Raw genomic sequence first — 17,078 nt, 5'->3', positions numbered from 1 at the left:
CGTGGCATTGGTGGATGGAGCAAGACATGATGCCCCAAATGTGCTCATGGGATTCAGGTCTGGGGAACAGGCGGGCCAGTCCATAGCATCAAATCACACTCCAGCTACATGAGGTCTAGCATTGTCTTGCATTTGGAGGTATCCAGGGCCAACTGAACCAGCAAATGGTCTCACAAGGGGTCTGAGGATCTCCTCTCGGTACCTACAGGCAGTCAGGCTACTTCTGGCAATCACATGAAGGGCTGTGCGGCCCCCCAAAGAAATTCCTGACCCACCATCAAATTGGTCATGCTGGAAGATTCTGCAGGCAGCAGAATGTTCTCCACGATGTCTCCAGACTCTGTCACGTCTGTCACTGTGCTCAGTGTGAACCTACTTTCATCTGTGAAGAGCACAGGGCGCCAGTGGCGAATTTGCCAATCTTGGTGTTCTCTGGCAAATGTGTTGGGCTGTAAGCACCACCCCCACCTGTGGATGTCAGGCCCTCATACAACCCTAATGGAGTCTGTTTCTGACCATTTGATTGGACACATGCACATTTGTGGCCTGCTGGAGGTAATTTTGCAGGGCTCTGGCAGTGCTTTTCCTGCTCCTCCTTGCACAAAGGCGGAGGTGGCTGTCCTGCTGCTGGGTTGTTGCCCTCCTACGGCCTCCTCCACATCGCCTGATGTACTGGCCTGTCTCCTGATAGCACACCCATGCTCTTGACACTACGCTGACAGACACAGCAAACCTTCTTGCCACAGCTGACATTGGAGTGCCATCCTGGATGAGCTGCACTACTTGAGCCACTTGTGTGGGTTGTAGACTCCGTCTCATGCTACCACTAGAGTCAAAGCACCGCCAGCATTCAAAGTTACCAAAACATCAGTCAGGAAGCATAGGAACTGAGAAGTGGTCTGTGGTCACCACTAGTGTTGAGCGGCATAGGCCATATTCGAATTCGCGATATTTTGCGAATATATGGACGAATATTCGTCATATATTCGCTAAATTCGGATATTAGTAATATTCGCTTTTTTTCGCATATGCGAAAATTCGCGTATGCAAAAATCATCATATGCGAAAATTGGCATATACAAAAAATTTCATACGCGAAAATTCGCATATGCAAATCTTCGCACATGCGAAAATTTGCACGCCAGTCTCACACAGTAGTATTAGAGCCTTCTTTACACCACACAAGCTGGAAGCAGAGAGGGAGGATCACTGTGATGTGTACTGGGAAAAAAAATGAATATTTGTATTAACGAATATATAGTGCTATATTCGCGAATATTCGCGAACTCGCGAATATGCGATATTCGCAAATAAAATTCGCATTGCGAATATTTGCGAGCAACACTAGTCACCACCTGCAGAACCACTCTTTTATTGGGGGTGTCTTGCTAATTGGCTATAATTTCCACCTGTTGTCTGTTCCATTTGCACAACAGCATGTGAAATTGATTTTCAATCAGTGTTGCTTCCTGAGTGGACAGTGTGATTTCACTGAAGTGTTATTGACTTGGAGTTACATTGTGTTGTTTAAGTGTTCACATGCTGGAATGTCCGCATGGAGAATCTCCGTGAGAACATTCCGGACACTGTGGGGCTCCGGCATAATATGCCAGCACTAGGATCACACGGGTATGCGCAGTCTCATAGATGACTATGCATTCTGTTCAGTCCCTGCACAAAGAATAAAAGTGTTAATTCTTTGTGCGGACACGGAAAATGGAATTTCTGTGCCAGAAAAACCTGGCACAGAAATTCCACCGTGTGCACAGCGCTCCATGCAGGAGTTCCACAGGGTTTTTGTAGGGAGGAGTGGAACCTGATGGCCACACACACGTCCCCTAGACTGCTAGGAGGGACACCCAGCAGGGCTACCACATCCTAACAATCCTGTGGACACATAACAAGTAAAAAGTGACACACTGACAAAAAATGAATAAATAAGTGAATGTGGGCAATGTGCCCACACATCCGTCAGGATCTATAAAAAATTCTCTGATCCTAGCCAGAAGGCCGGAGGTGAGTGCCACAACGTGAAGAGTTCATAGTGCCAGTGCTTCAACTCAGTGAGCCAGTACACCCAGTGAGTTTCGGCACCTCGGGGTCACCACTCCACGAGACACTAAAATACCTGGGCTCTAGACCCTCCCAGCCTCATTGCAAGACCGGGAGGGAACAGGTCACATCAGGGCAGCTGTCGAGCTGATTCTTCAGAGCCAGCTCCAGAACGCCCTGGTACATTTCTCCCCTCCATGCAGCACCCATCCCCACCAGCCCAATAACGGCATATCGGGCCACCATCATAAGCTGATAAGAACAGATACTACACTTGATCTTAGCCAAAGGGTCGTGAAGCAAACCGCCGCTACAAGCAGACACGCTGCGATGTGCGAGTCGCCGCGTGCATGCGCAGTATACTGGTACACATCGCGGCTGCTCTCGGCCTAGCTCAGGGAGCAAAGGGAGTGGCCACGATGTGTGCAAGTACACTGCGCATGAGCGCGGCAACTCGCACATCACAGTGTGTCTGCTTGTAGCGGCAAATTTATGCTATGAGCAGGCACAGATGGAGGCAACACTGTAGGGTCCATCGGCGGCGGATCTGCAACATAAAAAAATGGCCATTCAAACTTTAAGCATATGAGACAATTTGTATTTCCAATGGATCCCCTACTGAAGATATTCTCCCCTTGATGCAATCTTATCTCTAGTAATACCTATGTAAACTATTTTCTTAAGCAGATTCTTTTGCCATCATAAATCGATTGATATAAGCTGGTGTACATATGTGTTGCCACTTTGAGTGGTATGAGAAGGATATAATGAGAAGAATACTATTAAGATTTGTATGTAGCTACCTTGGGTATAATACAAAAATAAAAGTATGAAAGTTTTGTTTAAAAAAATCAAATACTTCTTGTAGCATTCAGCTCATGATCTTGCTTTCATATGAGGACTTGTGATAATAAAAATGGGAGTTTTGAGATTTTAAGTATTTAAAAAATATTTTAAAGTTTAAGGATGTAAGGAAAACTTACTGCTACCACTGGATTTTTGAGTCTTAGCAAACCTTAAAATTTAAGTAAAGTTAATTTATTTCCAAGGCAATGTCAGGAAACATGTAGGTCATAAATGTATGTAGGTCCAGTAGGTGCATGGTATTTACTCCATTAACTTTGAAGTAAGATGCCAGCAAAAATGGAAAAGCACAATTAATCTAAATGACTTTACATGTCAGGCAAATGAAACAAAACAGCAAAAACCTGATAGTTTTACATTCCAAGTGTTCCTTGTACTACAAACTCCAAGACATCTCAAAATTGTTGCTTATGATATGAATGCTAAAACGTTAATCAAACTGTAGAAAAAACTGTATACCAGGGGCATCAAGGATTTTGGCTGGGGCATGAATCTTGGTGACCACAAGTAAAGTTAAAGGGGTACTCCTGTGGAAAACTTTTTTTTTTTAAATAAAAAAAAAAGGTTTCCACGGGAGTACCCCTTTAAGGTATGCATACAAACATATAATTGTATTCAATCTCATCATTGATCTTAGAAATGAGCGATTTAAGAAAAAAAAAACATATTTCTCTTTCACTGTCTGAAACAGTCACAAACTGAAAAGCTAATTTCCTTTAACCCCTTGGGGACGGAGCCCATTATAACCCTAAGGACGGGAGCATTTTTTTGCAAATCTGACCACTGTCACTTTAAGCATTAATAACTCTGGGATGCTTTTACTTATAAATTTGATTCCGAGAATGTTTTTTCGTGACATATTCTACTTTAAGGTAGTGGTAAATTTTTGTCGATATTTGCATCATTTCTTGGGGGGAAATTCGAAAATTTTATGAAAAATTCGAAAATTTTGCATTTTTCTAACTTTGAAGCTCTCTGCTTGTAAGGAAAATAGACATTCCAAATAAATGATATATGGATTCACAAATACAATATGTCTACTTTATATTTGCATCATAAAGTTGAGATGTTTTTACTTTTGGAAGACATCAGAGGGCTTCAAAGTTCAGCAGCAATTTTCCAATTTTTCACAAAATTTTCAAAATTGAAATTTTTCAGGAACCAATTCAGGTTCGAAGTGGATTTGAAGGGTCTTCATATTAGAAATACCCCACAAATGACCCAATTATAAAAAACTGCACCCCTCAAAGTATCCAAAATGACATTCAGTAAGTTTGTTAACCCTTTTGGTGTTTCACAGGAATAGCAGCAAAGTGAAGGAGAAAATTCAAAATCTTCATTTTTTACACTCACATGTTCTTGTAGACCCAGTTTTTGAATTTTTACAAGTGGTAATAGGAGAAAAAGCCTCCAAAAGTTTGTAACCCAATTTCTCTCGAGTAAGGAAATACCTCATGTGTGTATGTCAAGTGTTCGGCGGGCGCAGTAGAGGGCTCAGAAGGGAAGGAGCAACAATGGGATTTTGGAGAGTGAATTTTGCTGAAATGGTTTTTGGGGGGCATGTCACATTTAGGAAGCACCTATGGTGCCAGAACAGCAGAAAACCCCACATGGCATACCATTTTGGAAACTACACCCCTCAAGGCACATAACAAGGGGTCCAGTGAGCCTTAACACCACACAGGTGTTTGATGACTTTTCGTTAAAATCGGATGTGTAAATGAAAAAAAAAAAAAATTTCACTAAAGTGCAGGTTCTTCCCCAAATTTACCATTTTTACAAAGGGTTATGGGAGAGAATGCCCCCCAAAATTTGTAACCCCTTCTCTTCTGAGTATGGAAATACCCCATGTTAGGACGTAAATTGCTCTGCGGGTGAAATACAATGCTCAGAAGAGGAGGAGCGCCATTGAGCTTTTGGAAAGAGAATTTGTTTGGAATGGTAGTCAGGGGCCATGTGTGTTTACAAAGCCCCCTGTGGTGCCAGAACAGTGGACCCCCCCACATGTGACCCCATTTTGGAAACTACACCCCTCACAGAATTTAATAAGGGGTGCAGTGAGTATTCACACCCCACTGGCGTTTAACAGATCTTTGGAACATAGACAGTGCAAATGAAAAATAAAATTTTTCATTTTCACGGACCACTGTTCCAAAAATCTGTCAGACACATGTGGGGCGTAAATACTCACTGTACCCCTTATTACATTACATGAGGGGTGTAGTTTCCAAAATGGGGTCACATGTGGGGGGGTCCATTGTCCTGGCACTATGGGGGCTTTGTAAACTCATGTGGCCTTCAATTCCGGACACATTTTCTCTTCAAAATCCCAATGGCGCTCCTTCGCTTATGAGCATTGTAGTGCGCCCGCCAAGCACTTTACATCCACATATGGGGTATGGTCTTACTCAGAGGAAATGGGGTTACACATTTTTGGGGGCTTTTTTCCTTTTTTCCCTTGTGAAAATGAAAAATTTAGGGTAACACCAGCATTTTAGTGAAAACATTTTTTTTTTCATTTTCCCATCCAACTTTAATGAAAATTTGTCAAACACCTGTGGGGTGTATATGCTCACTATACCCCTTGTTACGTTCCGTGGGGGGTGTAGTTTCCAAAATAGGGTCACATGTGGGTATTTATGTTTTTGCGTTTATGTCAGAACCACTGTAAAATCAGCCACCCCTGTGCAAATCACGAATTTAGGCCTCAAATATACATGGTGCACTCTCACTCCTGAGCCTTGTTGTGCACCCGCAGAACGTTTTACGCCCACATATGGGGTAATTCCGTACTCAGGAGAAATTGCGTTACTAATTTTGGGGGGCTTTTTTTCCTTTTACTGCTTGTGAATATAAAAAGTATGGGGCAACACCAGCATGTTAGTGTAATTTTTTAATTTTTTTTTTACACTAACATGATGGTGTAACCCCCAACTTTTCCTTTTCATAAGGGGTAAAAGGAGAAAAAGCCCCCCAAAATTTGTAGGGCAATTTCTCCCGATTACGGAAATACCCCATATGTGGCCCTAAACTGTTTCCTTGAAATACGACAGGGCTCTGAAGTGAGAGAGCGCCATGCACATTTGAGGACTAAATTAGAAATTGCATAGGGGTGGACATAGGGGTATTCTACGCCAGTGATTCCCAAACAGGGTGCTTCCAGCTGTTGCTTAACTCCTAGAATGCCAGGACAGTCAGTGGCTGTCCAGAAATGCTGGGAGTTGTTGTTTTGCAACAGCTGGAGGCTCCGTTTTGGAAACCCTGCTGCACAATACGTTTTTAAGTTTTTATTGGGGGGGACAATGTAAGGGGGTGTATATGTAGTGTTTTACTCTTTATTATCTTTATTATGTGGTAGTGTAGTGTAGTGTTTTTAGGGTACATTCGCACTGGCGTGTAACGGTGAGTTTCCCGCTAGGAGTTTGCGCTGCGGCAAAAAAATTGCCGCATACCAAACTTGAAGCAGGAAACTTACTGTAAACCTGTCCGTGTTAATGAACCCTGTCCGTTCACATGGGTGGACAAACCTCCAGCTGTTTCAAAACCAGAACTCCCAGCATGCACTGACAGTGCATGCTGGGAGTTGTACTTTTGCAACAGCTGGAGGCACACTGGTTGGAAAACCTTCAGTTAGGTTCTGTTACCTAACAGTATTTTCCAACCAGTGTGCCTCCAGCTGTTGCAAAACTACAACTCCCAGCATTTACTAATCGCCGAAGGGCATGCTCGGAGATGTAGTTATGCAACAGCTGGAGGTTACGCAAATACAACTCCCAGCATGCCGAGACAGCTGTTTGCTGTTTCAGCATGGATTTGCAGTTTTGCAACATCTGGAGGGCTACAGTTTATAGACCACTGCCCAGTGATTTCCAAACTGTTACCCTTCAGATGTTGCAAAACTACAAATCCCAGCATGTCCAGACAGCAAATAGCTGTTTGAGCATGCTAGGAGTTGTAGTTTTGCAAGATCTGGAGGGATACAGTTTAGAGACCACTATATAGTGGTCTCAAACTGCAGCCCTCCAGCTGTTGCAAAACTACATATTCCAGTATGCCCAAACAGCAAACAACTGTCTGGGCATGCTGGGAGTTGTAGTTTTGCAACATCTGGAGGGCTACAGTCTCAGACTGTAGCCCTCCAGATGTTGCTAGGCAACTTACTGGCTTCCCTAGGATCCAGGGAGCCGTCCTCTTCTGCCGCACTCCGTCGCTGCCCGCCGATCCCCTTCGCCCGCAGCCTCTGGAGGGTTAAGTGGACCTTCAGTGTTCTGCACCCTGCCTATTGTGGGTGGGTAGGACGGGAAAAACGAAAGTAAACCCCTCCGCCCCTGATCTGCTATTTGTGGTTGCGTCTAGACCACCAATAGCAGAGATAGGAGGGGTGGCACCCCTGCCACCTCACTCCTATCGCTGTAGGGGGATCGTAGTTGTCTTAGACAACCGCGATCCCTTTTCTATTCCGGGTCACCATAGACTCGTAATGACCCGGAATCGGCGCAAATTGCAAGTGTGAATTTACTTGCGATTTGCGCCGCTTGCCGACATGGGGGGGTCTAATGACCCCCCTGGGCATTTGCACGGGGTGCCTGCTGATAGATATCAGCAGTCACCCCGGCCCGGTCCACGCCTGGCGCGCGGCGGGGACCGAAATTCCCACGGGCATATGGATACGCCCTTCGTCCTTAAGTACCAGGACGCAAGGGCATATGCATACACCCTTCATCCCCAACAGGTTAAAGGGGTACTCCCGTGGAAAACTTTTTTTTTTTTAAATCAACTGGTGCAAGAAAGTTAAACAGATTTGTAAATCACTTTTATTACAAAATCTTAATCCTTCCAGTACTTTTTAGGGGCTGTATACTAAAGAGAAATCCAAAAAAGAAATGCATTTCCTCTGATGTCATGACCACAGTGCTCTCTGCTGACCTCTGCTGTCCATTTTAGAAACTGTCCAGAGCAGCATATGTTTGGTATGGGGATTTTCTCCTGTGCTGGACAGTTCCTAAAATGGACAGCAGAGATCAGGAGAGAGCACTATGGTCATGACATCAGAGGAAATGCATTTCTTTTTTGGATTTCTCTTTAGTATACAGCCTCTAAAAAGTAATGGAAGGATTAAGATTTTTTAATAGAAGTGATTTACAAATCTGTTAAACTTTTTAGCTCCAGTTGATTTAAAAAAAAAAAAAAGTTTTTAACGGGAGTACCCCTTTAAATGGTGAGGAAGAAGATTTTTACCATTAATAATGAGTTGCCAGATGTTATATATGGTAAAAACTCAACTTCAGCAGCTGTTGACTATTGGAAGGATTAATATTTTTTAATAGAAGTAATTTAGAAATCTGTTTAACTTTCTGCAACCAGTTGAAATATATAAAAAAGTTTTTTTTCCTGGAATACTCCTTTAACTTTCTGGCACCAGTTGATTTAAAAAAAAAAAGTACTCAGCTAATTTTATTCTTATGTTTTTGTTTTTTCCTCCACGCCTTCTAAAAATCATAACTCTTTTATATTTTTTTCATCCACAGATGAGTATGAGGGCTTGTTTTTTGCGCAAGCAGTTGCCCTTTGTAATGACATAACTAATTTTACCATAAAATGTATGGCCCAACAAAAAAGAATACTATTTGTGTGGGTAATTGAAAAAAAAAAGCATTGTAGCAAATTTTGGAAGGTATTGTTTTCACGTTGTACAATTTACGGTAAAAATTACTTTCTTTATTCTGTGGGTCAATATGATTAAAATGATAGCCCTGATTACATACTTTTCTATTATTGTACTGCTTTAAAAAAAATCTCAAACTTTTTAACCAAATTAGTATTTTTAAAATCCCTCTATTTTGCTTTTTGATTTTTCCGTGTGAGGGCAAATTTTTTGCGCCATGATCTGTACTTTTCATAGATACCACATTTGCATATATAAAACTTTTAATAAATTTTTTTATCAATTTTTTGGGGAATAAAATGTTCCAAAAAAGCAGCAATTTTTTACTTTTCTATGTTTATAATTTTTTTTTACACTTTTTGCGGGAGTAAGACTGGAAAAGGGATAATTTCCATTTTTATTGTGGGGAGGGTTTTTTCATTTTTTTAAACTTTTTTAATACTTTTTATTTTATTTTATTAGAAATACTGTTCAGTGCTATGTATAGGGCATTGATTAATGTTATCGGTCATCTTCTGCTCTGGTCTGACCCCTGGAGATGGCCGAAGGCAGGTGAGGAGACCTCCGGCCGCCATGCTGGATGATCGTATCCCCGCGGCAGCGCTGCTAGCGATCCGATCATTCATTCAAAGTACCGCACTGCTGCAGATGCCGTGATCTGTATTGATCACAGTATCTGAGGGGTTACTGGCACACATCAGTGTGATCGCTGATGTGCGCCGTTACCGGCGGGTCCCTGGCTGCTGATAGCAGCCGAGACCAGCTATGCATGACCTGAGCATCAGTCAGATGCTCGCGGTTATGTACAGGATGTAAATGTATGTCCTGCGTCGTTAAGGGGTTAAACGGTGACTTGGCAACCTGTGAAGATCTGGTAACTGCCAAGCAAAATATTAACACTTTGACCCAATTTGTACATTTCTACTTCGAGGTGTACTCCCTTTTGTTGCCATTGTTTAGACATGAACGGCTGTGTGTTGAGTTATTTTTTAGAACAGCAACATTATACACTTTATATCAGCAGTTTTTGTTCTATATCTTACAATAACATTATAAGAACCTAAAGGGTAAAACATCCCTGAGAGAGTTTGTTTATTTTGGTTGCTGGGCTACGCCTAGCTTTCTGGTTGGTCAGCTGACCTTGTAGGCTTTTATCTTCAGTAGGTTATCTTCAGTAGCTAGCGTTTATATGTTGTATTCCTGATCTTCTGGCATTCCTGACTTTTCGGTTTGGCTTTCTTACCTTTCTCTTTTATTTTCTATTTGGCACCTTTGACATATCCTGGTTAAGACTCGGCTAGCTGACTTTGATTTATTGTGTGTGTTTGTTTTATATTGTTTCTATTAGTTTGAGTGCTTCCTGACCGTATCACTACAGTGGGGATCAAAAGTTTGGGCACCCCAGGTAAAAATGTGAATTAATGTGCATAAATAAGCCAAGGAAAAATGGAAAAATCTACAAAAGGCATCAAATTACAGATCAGACATTTTTATAATATGTCAAAAAAAAGTTGGATTTTATTTCCATCATTTACACTTTCAAAATAACAGGAAAAAAAAATGTCACCTGCAAAAGTTTGGGCACCCTGCAGAGTCAATATCTTGTACTGCCCCCTTTGGCAAGTATCACAGCTTGTAAACGCTTTTTGTAGTCAGCCAAGAGCCTTTCAATTTTTGTTTGAGGTACATTTGCCCATTCTTCCTTACAAAATTCTTCCAGTTCTTTGAGATTTCTGGGCTGTCTGTCACGCACTGCTCTTTTAAGGTCTATCCATAGATTTTCAATTATGTTGAGGTCAGGAGATTGTGAAGGCCATGGCAAAACCTTCAGTTTATGCCTCTTGATGTAATCCCTTGTGGATTTCGAGGTGTATTTAGCATCATCATCCATTTGTAGAAGCCATCCTCTCTTTAACTTCAGCTTTTTCACAGATGGCATCAAGTTAGCATCCAAAATTTGCTGAAATTTTATTGAATTAATTTTTCCTTCTACTCGTGAGATGTTCCCTGTGCCACTGGCCACAATAAAACCCAAAGCATGATTGATCCACCCCCATGCTTAACAGTTGGACAGAGGTTCTTTTCATTAAATTCTGTTCCCCTTCTTCTCCAAACGTTCCTTTCATTCCGCTCATTCCAGCCAAAAAGTTCAATTTTAACCTCATCGGTCCACAGAACTTGTTTTCAAAATGCATCAGGCTTGTCTATATGTTAATTTGAAAAGTTCAAATGCTGATTTTTGTGGTGAGGACATAGAAGAGGTTTTCTTCTGTTGACTCTTCCATGAAGACCATATTTGTACAAGTATCTCTTTATAGTGGAATAGTGTACCACAACTCCAGTGTCTGCCAGATCTTTCTGGAGGGATTGTGCAGTCAAACGTGGGTTTTGAATCTTTTGTGTCTGATATTTTTCTTGGTCTTCCAGATCTTGCTTTAACTTCCACTGTTCCTGATGACTGCCATTTCTTAAATACATTCCCAACAGAGGATATTAACATCTTAAAACATTTAGCTATCTTCTTATAGCCTTCTCCAGCTTTGTGAGCATCAACTATTTTCAATTTCAGATTTCTAGACAACTGCTTAGAAGAATCCATGGTGCTGATTGTTGGGGCAAGGTCAGATGAGTCTGGGCATTTAAAACCTTTGAGATTGACATCACCTGGTTTTCCCAGATGATGATTGAGAACAATCCATGACACTGGCAGGTCTCAGCTTTGCAAAGGGGGAAGTTCATGTTATAAATTCTGAAGGGTGCCCAAACTTTTGCAGACACCATTTTTTTGTTTTCTGTTATTTTGAACGTGTAAATGATGGAAATGAAATCAAACTTTTGTTGACATATTATAAGAATGTCTAATCTGTAAATTGATGACTTTTAGAGATTTTTCCATCTTTCCTTGACTTCTTTATGCACATTAATACAAATTTTTACCAGGGGTGCCCAAACTTTTGATCCCCACTGTATACTGGAGGATCACAACGGGTGTCAGAAGTGACACAGGTGATCTGTGAATTAGTACAGGTACTACTACTCCCATCATGGAACAGTGTGTTTCATGCTGGGAGTAGTAGTACTACTTAAACAATGTTATGCAAAAGATACATTTCGTAAAATACTATTTTTTCTATCACTGCTTTATCTTTTTTAATATTTTTTTAATGGTATACTACAACATTTTATTAAAAAGGTTATCTCCATCCCTTTTTTGGATTGCTAAAGTTCATATTTTCTCTGTTATTGCCTCCTAAATGGACCATTCTAATAATGGATGCAAACTGATTTAGTGGCATCCATTTGCATCAGTTTTTCATCCATTGGTATCAGCCGTTGGCAGACTCCGACAGTCGGGACTACTACTACTCCCATCAGTATGCTCTACTCCCCTGCGATGTACAATGTATTTTTAAATTCCTCGCTGGGAGCTCTGAATGGCCGTTACGGAGGAGCCATGCAGGGCTCCCGGCGGAATTTTTAAACTTACAGTGTGACTAATTACTGTATAATTACATTCCCCTTGACTTAAGTATATTAATTTTATACCCCCATGTGTATATGTATGATCCCCCCCACCCCCCGCCTGCTACCCGGTCATCTTCTAGCGCTTTCACAGTGCACACCAGGGACATGACATTCCATTCCGTGCTGCTCATCTCCTTATCAGACAGACAAGAGCAGCGGAGAATGGAGGTACCTGTCTCCCCTGTGTGCTGATATATTCCCCACCGCTGCCCGACATGTCCCAGCTGCTGCCCTGCTCCAAGCGCAATCAGAGCGCACAGCAGAGACATGTCAGTTTATTCCCCACTGCTCATCTCCGTCGGGTACAGAGATGAGCAGTGGGGAATAGACATGTCGGGAACCGGCGGCAGTGGATGAATGAAGCAGCGCACTGGGGAGACAGGTCCCCCTGACATTCTCTGCTGCTCCTCTCTGTCAGATACGGAGATAAGCATCACGGAATGGAATGGCATGTCCCTGCTGTGCTCTGTGACAGCGCTAGAAGATAACCGGACAGCAGGCAGGGGAGGAATTACACATTGGGGGGGATAAAATGAATATACTTAAGTCAGGGGGAATGTGATTATACAGTAATTAGGCACACTGTAAATGTAAAAACCCCGTCGGGAGCCCTGAATGGCTCCTCCGTACTGGCCGTTCAGGGCTCCTGGTGGAAAATTTAAAATTGAAAGTAAAAATACATCGCAGGGGAGTGGAGCATGCTGCCCGCTCCCCTGTTCATTAACTTCTGATCTCATCGAGACTCAGAAGTGAGACCCGGTGCAATCAATCCCTCAGCCCCTGTTCTACAATCCCCATCATGGAACAGAGTCTGTTCCATGATGGGGGTAGTAGTAAAAACACTAATGTAGCCTCCCCATCCACCCGCAGACTCCCGCAGCCAGAGAACTACTACTCTCATCATGGAAAGAAGTCTGTTTCATGATAGGAGTAGTAGTAGTCCCGGCTGCGGTAGTCTTCCGACGGCATATTGCAATAGATAGTGATGTAAAAAATTGTATTTAACCCCTTAAGGACCACGGGTTTTTCCGTTTTTGCACTTTCATTTTTTCCTCCTCACCTTTTAAAAATCATAACCACTTCAATTTTGCACCTAAAAATCCATATGATGGCTTATTTTTTTGCGCCACAAATTCTACTTTGCAGGGACATCAGTCATTTTACCCAAAAATCTACGGAGAAACGGGGAAAAAAAATCATTGTGCGACGAAATTGAAGAAAAAATGCCATTTTGTAACTTTTGGGCTCTTCCGTTTCTACGCAGTACATTTTTTGGTAAAAATTACACCTTCTCTTTATTCTGTAGGTCCATATGGTTAAAATTATACCCTACTTATATAGGTTTGATTTTGTCGTACTTCTGGAAAAAAATCATAACTACATGCAGGAAAATGTATACGTTTAAAATTGTCATCTTCTGACCCCAATAACTTTTTAATTTTTCTGCGTTTGGGCGGTACGAGGGCTAATCTTTTGCGACATGATTGGAAGTTTTTATCGGTACCATTTTTGTATTGATTGGACTTTTTGATCGCTTTTTATTCATTTTTTCATGATATAAAAAGGGACCAAAAATACTCTAATTTTTTTGCGCATTGATCGTGCGGTTTAAATAATTATATATTTTTATAGTTTGGACATTTACGCACGCGGCGATACCACATATGTTTATTTTTATTATGTGTCTATATTATTTATATGGAATTTGGGAAAAGGGGGGTGATTTAAACTTTTAATAAGGAAGGGGTTAATGTGTGTGTGTTAAACTTTTTTTTAACCTTTTTTTTACACTTTTGGGAGGAATCATTAGATTCCTCATACAGATCACTATGGTTGTATAGAACCATAGTGATCAGTGTGCTCTGCGCTCGAATAATAAAGCCTGGTCCTGCCAGGCTGTATCATTCAGAGAGCCAGAGCCACCATGGAAGGAGATGTAAGCCCTCAGGCTACCTCAGCAGTTGATCGCCCCCCCCCACGATCGCACTGCGCGGGGGCAATCCACCCCACTGGACCACCAGGGACTGAATATAGGCACCTTTAGACGCCGCTGTCAACTTTGACAGCGGCGATCTAAAGGGTTAATAGCCGCCCGTGGCGATCGCCGCATGTCGGCTTTTAACGCCGGCCCCCAGCTGCAGGAAACAGCTGGGGGACGGGCAGTATGACGTGGGCTCGAGTCAGGAGCCCGCGTCATACCCGGTTAAGGGCCATTGGACGTGTATACATGTCCATGGTCCTTAAGAGGTTAACAAAATATATCTTTATTATAACAAAATTTTAATTCATTTTTAAACATGGATCAATTTATGTGGGCAGGCAGGGCACTAAAAATGTAGCCAACAATAATAAAAATGTAGTGTGTGTGTGTGTGTGTGTTTCACTTTTTTTTTTAGGTAGTACTACTACTCCCAGCATGGAACACACTGTTCCATGATGGGAGTAGTAGTACCTGTACTTATTGACAGATCGCCCATGTCACTTTTGATACCAGTTGTGATCCTCCTGTATAATGTATAGATGTGGCCGGCCGCTCTTCTATGGTCCCCTGCACTAACGTATATATACACCTATTCATATTTTTCGCAGAGGGCTGTGATTGGCCAGATGGTTGTAGCCAATCACAACTCTCTGTGGAAAATATGAATAGATGTATATACGTCAGTGCAGGGGACCATAGAAGAGCGACCGGCCGGCCGCATCTATACATTATACAGCAGGATCACAGCGCGTGTCAGGAGTGACACTCGCTGCGATCTGTCTATTAGTGAAGGTACTACAGCTCCCAGCACGGAGCAGAGTGTGCTCCATGTTGGGAGCAGTAGTGCCTGCAGTTAAGGACAGATCACAGCGGATGTCATTCCTGATACCCGCTGCGATCATCCTTCATCCCTGAGATGCGGAGCGGCTTTCTCCTGCGCTCGCATCTCTGCACGATACTCTGGCCGGTGTCTCACCATTCATATTTGCTGCTAAAAAGCAGGGATTGGCTGCCACCATTCGGCCAATACCCACTGTGGGCGGAAAATATGAATGAGTGATGTGAATTTCTATTCACATCACTGGCCGGCCCAGGGTATAGTGCAGAGATTTGAGTGCTGCATAGGGCCACTCCGCATCTCTGCTACATTATGGACGATCGCATTGGGTGTCAGGAGTAATACCTGCTAAGATCTGTCAATTAGTACAGGTACTACAGCTTCCATCATGGAACAGTCTGTTCCATGCTGGGAATAGTAGTACTAAAGAGCAGATTAAAAAAAAGTGTATTATACCAGCGCTTCCTAAAACCAATAGCCAAATAATTAGCAGCCAGGTATTTTTTTTATGGGTCCCTGTAAACCATAAATAAAGATTCAAGCTAAAAGGAATAAATAGATAAATGCCAGCGCTATATGAATAATAAATGTAATTTATTGATTAATAAAAATGGATAGTAAAAATATGCAATAGTGCAAGCCTACATGATGATAAGTGAATGATTGTTATTTTATCAAATTCACTGTATGTATAATATTCATTTTGTGCAAATCTCAGTCATATACTTCCTACCTATTTGTTGTCTGGGGAGGATGGGACAACAAAAAAGGCACGGTATTCATCAAATTGCTGACAATAGTTTTAATGTTTCCAATGATGTTTGTCTGTAAATTATAAAAGAGATGAGTATTATCAGCAATTCATATAATAAAGGGTCAAAGAGAGATATGCTAAAATCCACGTACTGTACCACTAACCAATACTGGATACACAGGATATCTATGACACTTACAGTACGTAGATTTTAGCATATCTGTTCCATGCTGGGAGTAGTAGTACTACCTAAAAAAATGTAAATAAAAACATAGAGAAAAAAAAGTGAAACATGCACACTTTATTAAACACATAAGTAAAATATATTACTATAAAAATTTGCCGAGAATTTATTCGGATCAAACAGTTTTTTTTTTTTGTTTTTTTTTAATTCGTCGAATCGGCTGAATCAAATTTTTCCTAAATTTGCTCATCTCTAATTAAGTACAGATGTTTGTGCAATGCAAAGCCTGCTGCACAAGTGTGTGTTTTTTCCAGTTGCTGTACAAAACTTGTACTTTTATGTTGTGCACATCACTTCACAAATAGGCGCAAAATATTAATCACTATCTGGGATATTTATGATTGTTTGCTTTGGTAAGCAAGTTCTGAAGTCACAGAAAAGTCGCAGTCGCAGCTGAGACTTTTGTGAGACTTTTTGCAATTTTTTAATTTTGCTCAAGTACAGGAGTTCTGTACTCCAGATCAGACCTGGAGCAGCCTGTTGCCTACATGCGATTTTCGCATATCATAAATTTGTGACCACTGCAAAGTGAAAACTGAAATTTGCTTAGGTAAGGCTGTTTGTAACTTTTTGACACAAAAGTCGCACAAAAAAGTGCTTAGGCGCATGTGTGACTTTTTGTGCAAAAAATGGGGAAGATTTATCAAAGTTGTCTCTTTCCCGCATCAATATAGACCAACCTACAGAGGGTTAGGCGGGTCTATTGTGCGCTTAATTTATCAAAAGTCGCAAGGCTCTTGATCAATTCTGCGCACAGACTTCGGGATCTATGGTTTAGACTATATTTAAACCTGCTCCAGCAGGTTTATATGTAAAAGGGATTCCTGTTTGGACCATTTCCCTCCTGTGAAAAGGGAGCCACACCAAGCACCCCAACCTAGGCGGCTGGCATCTGATTCTATAATCAAATCTTGAATGGGGGTGAAAATTGCTTTCCCAAGACTGTATATGTTGGAGCCACCAAAGGAGTTCTTCCTTGGTTTCCGAATTGAGAGTTATCTTGTCCGAGTATCCTAGCCCTTCTCTCAAGTGTTCTGCCTTGAGACGAGGAAGGTCTAAATAATAGTGCAGGAAATATCGCTTGGATAGAAGAGGAAAGAAGACCTACAACACGAGCGATAGCTCGAAGAGACACTAAATGTTTGTTTAGAACAG

The 17,078-nt window shown here is 41.7% G+C and overlaps 1 pseudogene; it reads right to left on the bottom strand.

Moving 5' to 3' along the window:
• Positions 1 to 2,130: 2,130 nt before the first annotated feature.
• Positions 2,131 to 2,356, bottom strand: LOC130345049 (U2 spliceosomal RNA; annotated as a pseudogene).
• Positions 2,357 to 17,078: the final 14,722 nt, after the last annotated feature.

Source organism: Hyla sarda, chromosome 1 (assembly GCF_029499605.1).
Source record: "Hyla sarda isolate aHylSar1 chromosome 1, aHylSar1.hap1, whole genome shotgun sequence".
In the NCBI taxonomy this organism is placed as follows: domain Eukaryota; kingdom Metazoa; phylum Chordata; class Amphibia; order Anura; family Hylidae; genus Hyla; species Hyla sarda.
This window is presented reverse-complemented; position numbering and strand designations above follow the sequence as displayed.